Source organism: Rattus norvegicus, chromosome 10 (genome assembly GCF_021556685.1).
Source record: "Rattus norvegicus strain SHRSP/BbbUtx chromosome 10, alternate assembly SHRSP_T2T, whole genome shotgun sequence".
Classification (NCBI taxonomy): domain Eukaryota; kingdom Metazoa; phylum Chordata; class Mammalia; order Rodentia; family Muridae; genus Rattus; species Rattus norvegicus.
This window is the reverse complement of record NC_141543.1, coordinates 52,103,079-52,112,300: the sequence shown is the minus strand read 5'-3', so window position 1 is coordinate 52,112,300 and position 9,222 is coordinate 52,103,079. Positions and strand designations below refer to the sequence as shown.

General features: G+C 49.4%; 1 long non-coding RNA gene across 5 annotated transcripts; it reads right to left on the bottom strand.

The window, feature by feature from the left end:
- Positions 1-503: 503 nt before the first annotated feature.
- LOC120095256 (uncharacterized) lies at positions 504-8,997 on the bottom strand. Of its 5 annotated transcripts, none has more exons than XR_015631685.1 (4): positions 8,203-8,997; positions 7,775-7,958; positions 4,921-5,102; positions 3,452-3,707 (listed from the first exon to the last, which is right to left on the bottom strand). It is a non-coding gene; the product is annotated as an uncharacterized LOC120095256 (long non-coding RNA). The 5 variants fall into 5 exon arrangements; XR_015631687.1 differs by having other exon boundaries at positions 3,456-3,707; positions 8,917-8,984; XR_015631688.1 differs by lacking the exons at positions 3,452-3,707; positions 4,921-5,102 and adding an exon at positions 504-616 and having other exon boundaries at positions 8,321-8,947.
- Between the last annotated feature and the right edge of the window lie 225 nt (positions 8,998-9,222).

Here is a 9,222-nt window from a genome sequence, read left to right as displayed (position 1 = left end):
TTTCGAGGACATAACTAACAACCGTAGGAGCAGAAACTACGAACGAGTGACCAGAGCTATCATATTTTCATTAAGTCAGTGCAGATCTCTTTTGACGGTAGTGTGCACCTGTGCTGTCTGGGCATGTTCTCTGCGGTGGGTGTCCTTCCAAATATATGCTAAGAATTAGCTCTAGGAGTTAGGGGCGCTCTCTCTGAAGAGAAATGTGGTAGCAAGTATGAGCAGTCAGTACTCCTCTGAGATAGACTCACCCAGCCACTAGCAGGTTTCTTTGAAGATGGCATGAAGTTGGGAGACAAGTCAGGCACACGAGGGAGGGTTGGGGTGAGGTAGTATGAACACGGGTGAGCATGTTCAATATATATTGTATGAATATGTGAAAATTTCAAATTATAAATATTATCTTCAAACAAACATACAAGAATGAGGCTGGAGAGATGGCTCAGCAGTTAGCAGCACTGACTGCTTTTGCAAAGGACCCAGGTTCAATTCCCAGCACTCACCTGGCAGCTCCCAGGTACCTCTAACTCCAGTCCTAGGAGATCCGATGCGCTCTCTGGCCTCTGTGGGCCACCAGCACACGCAGCACACAGGCATGGGTATAGGCAAAGCATTCCTACACATAAAAATAAGAAAATAAGGCCCGCCTGCAGTCCTGCCATACGGCCGAGCAGGCAGGTGGAAGATACCAGAAGCCCATCAGCTCTTCGGCCTGCCTGCCGTGGGGGCCTCCAGGATATGCAGGTGTGTGGTGGAGGGAGGGGTGAGGGGAAGGGAGAGGCCGAAAAGTTTGGGCGCTGTGAGGGGAAATGGAGTTGGAGATGCAAGGGTAGAGAGAAGTGGCCCTGATGAGAGTGGTCTGCTCTGCAGTCTGGGGCCATGGTGAGGTCCCAGCCTGTGCTGCTGTTGCAGGTTGTGTCTGTGTCTGTGACCGTGCAGCGGCAGGGGTCTGCGTTGGTGCCTGTGGCTCATGCTGCCACAGAGGGCCATGAGGGTGTCCCCTGGTCTGGGATGCTGCCTGGGACTGTGTGTGTGTGTGTGTGTGTGTGTGTGTGTGTGTGTGTGTGTCTGTCTGTCTGTCTGTCTGTCTGTCTGTCTGTGAGGGGCGTGGGGGCGTGGGAGGTGGGGAGGTTGGTGGTCTCAGCTGTGAAGAACTGGCCCCACCCCTCACTTGCTGCAGCACTTGGGAGAGCGGGCCTTGTGCCACCGTAGGATAGCACAGTAGAGCTAAGTTGCCACCTGCCCCATGTCTTGAAGGTTAGAGAGCTGGCTCTGCCTCTTGCCAGTTTGGCATTGGGTGAGCTAGCCAGGGCAGTGCTGAAGAACTGGCCCTGGTGGCATGTATGTGGGAGAGCTGCCGGGCTCACCAACTCAGTTACCCAGGCCCAGATCCAGGGCTTTGAGTTGGCTACCCCATCTAGGAACTGTTAGGGTTCGTGAGGGGGCTGCTCCTGTAGATCCAAAGCTGCAGGCAACAACAGGATCTGAGAGGAGCCTCAGTGAGGAGCCAGTACTGATGGTGTAGCAGAGGCCTCAAACCAGATCAGTGTAACGTTGATTACAATGAACACGTCAGGTAAAGATGTGTGGACAAAAGGCTGTGCTGTGGGGCACACTGTGTCACTGCAGCTGTGATGAGATGTTTTCTTGTTTCTTTTCTTATTTTTATTTTAGTTTTTATTTTCTTTCAGTGAGGAGGTTGCAAGGGTGGAGGGCAGATACAAAGGGACAGGGAAATTAGTGGGATTGGGGTGCATAATGTGAAATTCACAAAGGATCAATAAAGAGAGAGAGAGAGAGAGAGAGAGAGAGAGAATATGAATGTTCTACTGCTGCCAGGTAGTGGCGGCTGGACACTTTTTTTTTAAGACAGGGTTTTTCTTCGTAGCCCTCTCTGACTGTCCTGGAACTCACTCTGTAGACCAGGTTGCTCTTGAACTCACAGAGATCCACTTGCCTCTCTCTGGAGTGTTGGGATTAAAAGCATGTCCAGCTTCTGAGATTGTTTTTAATTTAAAAATAATTTATTTTATGTGTATGGGTGTTTTGCTTGCAGGTATGTTGTGCATCTTGCATGTGTTGTGTTCCTGGAGGCCAGAAGAAGGTGCCAGATGCTATGGACGGTTGTGAGCGGCCACTGGGTGCTCAGAATTGATCTGGGTCCTCCAGAAAAGCAGCCAGGACTCTTAACTCCTGAGCCATCTCTGCAGCTGTGACAGATGTTTATATTAGTATTTCTATCAGGCTTACAATCAAGGCTGTTTTCTTTTTTCAAAATAGTTTTTAAATTTATTTCTTCTTTTATGTTATGAGTACACTTGCTGTCTTCAGACACACCAGAAGAGGGCCCATTACAGATGTTTGTGAGCTACCACATGGTTGCTGGGAATTGAACTCAGGACCTTTAGGAAGAGCAGTCAGTGCTCTTAACCGCTGAGCCATCTCTCCAGCCCCGAGACTATTTTCTTGCAGGTGGCAGACTCTCACTGCCCTTGCTGCTGGCCAGGAGCTGAGGTCACTCCACATCTGGGAAGCTTCCAGACATGTTATCATGGCTTTGCCCTCTGGAGAGCAGCCTCACTTGGAGGAGCCAGGAGAATGAAGTGAGGGCATTCTTCTGCTGGGGTCTCTGCAAGCTGATGCAGGCCATGAGACAGGGTGGGCATCCACTTCCTCCCTAGGTCACACGGGTAGTAGGGATGACATCACTCTCCTGGGGTTATTCCCAGTAACTGCTGCTCACACTGTTCTGATTTGAGTGCTGAGCCGGCCCAGGCTGACACTGGGGTGGCGAGCCCCTGCTACAGCACACATTTGCAATGCAGGAGATTGGTCAGGATTTGAGGGGCAAAGGGACATGCACAAGTGTCCACTAACGTCCTCTGAAGAGTTTGTCACTTACTCCATAGTGAAGCCATGTCCTGATGGTTCAGTAACATCTGAGGGCTCCCCGCTTTTCCTGTGTTCCATTTTGATGGTGTATTTTCTAAGCTAATGTTTCCTGTCTCTGGATTCCTGGTCCTGTGCCAGTTGCCTGCCTTCCCTGGTCCATGCTCCATCCTGATCTCTACCCAGAACTGTGATGCGTGGAGTGCATATCTGGGTCCCGGTGACCAGCAGAGGGCTGGCAGAGACGGAAGGGGAGGTGGTGAGGGGCATTCTTTTTGGCTCCTGCCCTCCTAGGCACTGCACTGTTAGCAATGTCTGTGTTCTTCGCCCTAATACTGTGTTTTGGTTACAGCTTAGCCATGACCCTAGTCCCTTGCTGTCATAACCCAGTGTTCTTCTCCGACACCTGCAACCCATTATAGCAATGCCTTTCAACTGTACTAGATCCAGGATGGCCTAACACCCAGGTTGGCTTCCTTAATGGAAGAAAACGGTGCCTTTAAAAAGTAAGGCTGAGACACAGCCCCTTAGTCCCAGCACTCAGGAGGCAGAGGCAGGTGAATCTCTTTGAGTTTTTTACTTATTTATTTATTTATTTATTTATTTATTTATTATATATAAGTACACTGTAGCTGTCTTCAGATACACCAGAAGAGGGCATCGGATCTCTTTACAGATGGTTGTGAGCCACCATATGGTTGCTGGGAATTGAACTCATGACCTCTGGAAGAGCAGTCAGTGCTCTTAACTGCTGAGCCATCTCTCCAGCCCGAATCTCTTGAGTTTGAAGCCAGCTACGGCTGAAAGTGAGACCCTGCCTTTAATTAAAAAAAAAAAAGGTAAAGTCAAAATGGTCAAATAGCCGTATAGCTGATAGGGCCTTTCTGCTATCCCAGGCTCCTCTTCACAGTTGCCAAGAGCTCTCAGAGGTTTGCCTATAATGGCCACACTACTCTTTCACTATGAGTGGAGAAGGCTGAACAGGAAGTTTTTGAAGGTTACATATATACCTCATGGAAGGGTCAAGGGGGACAGGGTTTAGTATATCCTCCTACTCAGAAAAGGTGAGGCATCTGCAAGAGAGGTGGAGTCATTTGCCAGCAGAAGTTTTGGCTGAGCTGCCAAATCCAGCCCCCCTAGAGGTTATCTATCCCTACAGTACAGTAGCAGCTGGAAAACAGCCTTGAACATTGGGGTTACCTGAGGGGTCAGGTGTGAGAGGGGTGGGGGCGGGGGACTATCCGTCCCGATCAGATTAGGGCCACCTTTGTGACTTCATATTACACTGTCACCTCTTTAAACTCCTGTGGCCAAATAACTTTTTTCTGCAGTAGTAGGGGCTGGAGCTTCCGTGTGATGTCTGGAGACACGAGTCAGCCTGTAGTAAGTACCAAGTGATGCATCAGGTACCCTTTGACCTGTATATGGGCAACAGTTTAAATTTTGGAGCTAGAGAAGAGGGAGGTTAGAGATAGGAAACAGGCTGGATGTCAGGCTAATCCGTAGGAACTTGATCTTGAAGGTGTCGAGAGGGGGGTAAGTTGACACTGGAAGTCTAGGTGCTTACCTTGACTTGGGAAGTGTATCTGCTTGGGGAGATGGAGATAAAAGACAGATGAGTCCATATACATGGTTTGGAAGGAAAGGGGGTGCTCAACGGCCTCTTCCTGGGGCCAGGTGAGCTTTGAGTTGTATCATATTTCTGTGCCTGGCACAGTAGATGCTTGTGTCCTGAGTGCTGAGAAAATGGTTGATTGCCTCCATGGGCATTTCTTCCCTACGTTTTCTCTAGATGACATTAGTTTTTGGATGTTGGGCATCTCGAATAACCTTTATCTTTCCTCTGACATTTTCATCATTTTGCTTTAAATTCTAGTTTCTGGAGCATAAGAGTAATACTTAATCATTTCTGCCGACTAAAACAGTGAGTGGAAGGAGCAATGAGCCAGTGGGTAAAGTGTAGGCTGTAGAAGCCCAAGGACCCAAACTCTGACAGCCAGCACTGTGAAAGCCAGCCTTGGCCGTATTTACCTGCAATCCCAGCACTGGGGAGGGCCGTCCTGAGCTGGAGAGCTACCAGTCTTCCCAAACCCATCACTTCCAGATTCAGCGAGAGACTCATCTCAAAAAAGCGAAGTGTTGGGGTTAGGGATTTAGCTCAGTGGTAGAGCGCTTGCCTAGCAAGCACAAGGCCCTGGGTTCGGTCCCCAGCTCTGGAAAAAAAAAAAAAGCGAAGTGTCAAAGTAATTGAGGGAGACGCCTGATATAGGTCCTGGTACCACATCCTCACCAGCCACCAAATGTGACACTCCTGCCCTTTAAAAGGTCTCTGCCATCATGGCACACTCACATGTTCTGTCTGTCTCTCTGTCTCTTGCTCTGTCCCTCTGTCTGCTGTGCATTCATCTGTCTGTCTCTCTTTGTCTCTGTTTCTGTCTCTCTCTCTCTCTCTCTCTCTCTCTCTCTCTCTCTCTCTCTCTCTCTCTCTCGTCTCACTACAAGATGGCCTTTCACCCCCACCCTCTTGCCTGAGAGCTGTGGTGTGGTATAATCTTTTTGGCATTCCTTGGCTCTGACCGATCTGCCAAGGTACTCTGTCATATAAACCCTAACAGGCCTACAAATGTACCACACACAAAAGTAGATAGGAACGGGTTGGGGATTTAGCTCAGTGGTAGAGCGCTTGCCTAGCAACCGCAAGGCCCTGGGTTCGGCCCCCAGCTCCGAAAAAAAAAGAAAGAAAAAAAAAGTAGATAGGATTTTTATTTTTTATTTGCTTTTAGAACATTTTAAAAAAGATTTACGCCAGTTGGTGTTTTATATGCCTATGTGAGGAAGTCTGTTCCCCTGGAACTAGAGTTACAAGAGAGTTGTGAGTTGCCATGTAGGTGCTGGGAATTGAACCCAGGTCCTCTAGAAGAACAACCAGTGCTCTTAACCGCTGAGCCATCTCTTTAGCTCCATACTTGCTGCTTTCTGGGGGCTTTGTTGGGGTTCTGTTATGGGGCAGACTTTTTCTGGAGAGACGCAGTACCACACCATCTATCTCAGAAAGGAAGCTCGTGATAGACCAAAGTAAGGATTTTACCAACATTCAATGTTCAGTTTGGTGAACCAGCGATTTTTTTTTTGTTAGGGTTACTAAAAGGAGTTTGGGTGAGGGGTTACTTACAAGAATCAGGGATGACTCAAAAACAGCTGTGTCAGCAGAAAGTGTACCCTCCCCCCATGAGTGGGTTACGCTGTTAATCTGCAACCCTGCAGTTCCCTAAACAAGCTTTCCCACACTCTGATTCTTTTTCCCCAGTTTGCCTAGAGCCAGTATCTATCCCTAGCAACAGTTACCTCTCAATTCACAGGAAAATTCTATCCAACAGGTACACTTTCTATATCATAAAATGCACCCATTGTAAGTGTACAGTTCAAAAACTGTTCCTTTTAAAGAAAGGCAGATTGACTTTTGTTTTACATTTCCTCCCTCAAAGTTTATTTTTAAAGACAGGGTTTCTCTGTGTAGTCCTGGATGACCTGGAACTCAAAGGGATTCACTTGCTTCTGCCTCCCCAACGCTGGGATTAAGAGCATGCAACGCTATGCCTAGCCAATTTAAAAAAAAAAAAAAGGCTATTATGGTTTCTGATTCAGAGGATGCATGAGTATGGCTGGCTGGGTGTGTAACCTGCACATAGATGAAAGCCAATGGCCCCAAGCTCTGGGGCACCCATCACCTGCAGGTCTCCATGTTTACTACTACACCCCAAAGACATGGCCAGTCAAGTATTTGCATTCCCAACAAGGAAGATGGTCACCAACACTAGGGACTGACTGTATGGTTACACCCAGGATTATCCACTCCGAACCACAATGCACACAGGCCAAGACCTTTCTCTCTGGCCACACAGAAATGGAGAGATTGACCCCAGAAGCTGAGGTCACCTCACACTGCCTGCCTGTGAGTCTGTGTCCTCACAGCTACAGGCCTACAGGGTGCTGCCTCCAGCCCACATGACTTTCCCTGATACAGGTAGAAACCGACTATGGGCACCCACTGAATCCCAATTGTCCCCTGCTGTCTGGCCCAGTCAGCAGGGAACAGGCAGGGTGGCTTGCTGGCTGCATGGCCTGGCCCTCAGGTTGGGAGGACAGGAATCTCATTTCCAATGCAGAGTACAGGCTACACACTCACTGTAGCCTGTTCCCCGCTGCAACCCAGAAGTTCCTGTGCAAACCGTATCTGAAGTCTTCTCGTGTTTCTTGCATGCCAGACAGACTGCCCCTCCATGCTGTGGTAGGTTAGTTCTCAGGCCAGTGGGACTCAGAGGCTGACACGAGAGGCTGAACATCACTACTGTTTTTATTTCTGAGGCAGGCTGTGCCCAAGGGGCCTATCTTCCTACTGGCTACCTACGACATACACAGCTCTGATACTACCTGCCACAGCCTGATGCCATCATGATCCTGCCGGGTCAGCTGTCCTGCCATCTCACTACTTGCTCCCAGGGCTGAGAATAGGTCTGGGAATATCCAAATGGTTCTGGTGGCTGTTTCAGGGCTGATAGCACGGCCCAAGGGCCAGTAACCCCCAAAGGGACAGACTGTTTTTAAAGCAGCTTTTGGTTTACAGCAAAATGAACAGAAGGTACATGAGTTTGCCCAGTATCCAGCCAGACACACCAACAGCCTTTCTCTCTAGCAACATCACACCACCTGTTACATTGGTTGTACTCGGTGTGCCTGTGGGGGTACATCTTCATCGAGCAACCTCCATGGTGTTTGCCCGAGGGCTTATTCTTGGAATTTGTATTAGCCAGGGCTCTCTGGAGGAGCAGAATGAAAACAATACATATAGGTAACTCAGGAATATATATTCATCAGCCTGACTTACACCGTTGTGGCTGCGTAGTTCAGTAATGGCGGCTGCGCTGGAGAGGCTGAGAATCCAGTTATCTGCTCAGTCCCCAAGGCTGGATTGCTTCAGGAGTCCCAGTGTGTTGATGACAGCCCGCAGGATCCCGGGACAGTCTCAGGGGAAGGCTGAAGAGGCTGGGTTCTGATGGCAGTAACGGCAGCTGCAGAAGAGGTGTGCTCACTGTTAGCCTACAGGCGATTATGCTGGCCTGCCCTCAGGGACCCAGCAATTGCTAACGTCATCACCTGCATCGCCACAGGTGTGACAGGTATGTGCTGCTTATAAAAGGATCCACCCAGCACTCAGCTGCCCCCCTCATCTCTTTTTTGTTCCCAGCATCCTCTCTTTCTGTACTCTGCTCCCATCTGTCTGCCTCTACCCCTTCCCAGGTCCTCACTCCTCACCCTTCTCCCATCAGCTCTGTCGCGTGGCATACACAGGCCTCAGGGGTACCATCTTGGCATGGGCCCACCGAAGGTACCCCCCCATCACATTATATTTCATAACATTTGGTGCTGTGACCTGGGGCCGGGGCGGTACTGGTGGTGGTGGTGGCGGCGGCGGCGGCGGCGGCGGCGGCGGGATGGGATCCCTTAGGCCGCTACACTCCCTGACAACAGACTTGTTTTCTGCTCCACTGATTGCTAGTCATCCCATCCAATGCTGGCAATTGGACTTCTCACTCTAACTTAAATGCTTCTCTGAGTCTGACAGTTCCCTTCTGTTTTTTCCAGTGTTTTGTTTTGTTTTTTTTTCTTTTCCCCAGCCTCTTGGCTTCTCTCAAAATTCCTGGTACCGGGTAAGCCGTGTCTGCTCATGCTTTCCACACTGACCCTCGTCTGAACGAATGATGATTTCCCAGGACATCTTGTGCCTTCTCAGTTCCTTCACCCCTGAGTTCTGTGGGACACCTTGGACCCAGGACTCCTCTGTACCTTATCCATCCAAACCGTGTCTTGATACACCTTGCTTCTAAACTTACTGAATCTAGCTTCAATATACTGCCCAAGCGATTATGGGAGTGTGAAAAAAATTCTCCTTTCTTTATTCCTTTTCCTCACTCCAAGCCCTGTTTCTTTCTGTCTGGTTTCCCTCCCCACACTGTGTAAATATCTTGCCTCTAAGTCTGCAGCAGGTTGAAGCCAGGTGAGATTAGGGAGTGCACACACCTCCCTGCGTGTGCCCCCCTCCCCCACTGTAGCAGCTGTTCTCATACATAGGGATCATTGTCTGTGAATTTGATTCCAAATTCTAGAGTCTGATTCCTCCACGTGTCTTTGTGTCTTTGGCTTTCACAGCCTGCCCTCGTGGACCCAAGTGCCCCTCCCCACTCCTAGTTTTCTGCAGCTAGCCTGCACTAAGCCAAGGGCTTGTTCATTCTCACTCGAGCTCTCTCTTTCTCTCTCCCTTCATGGACTCAGATT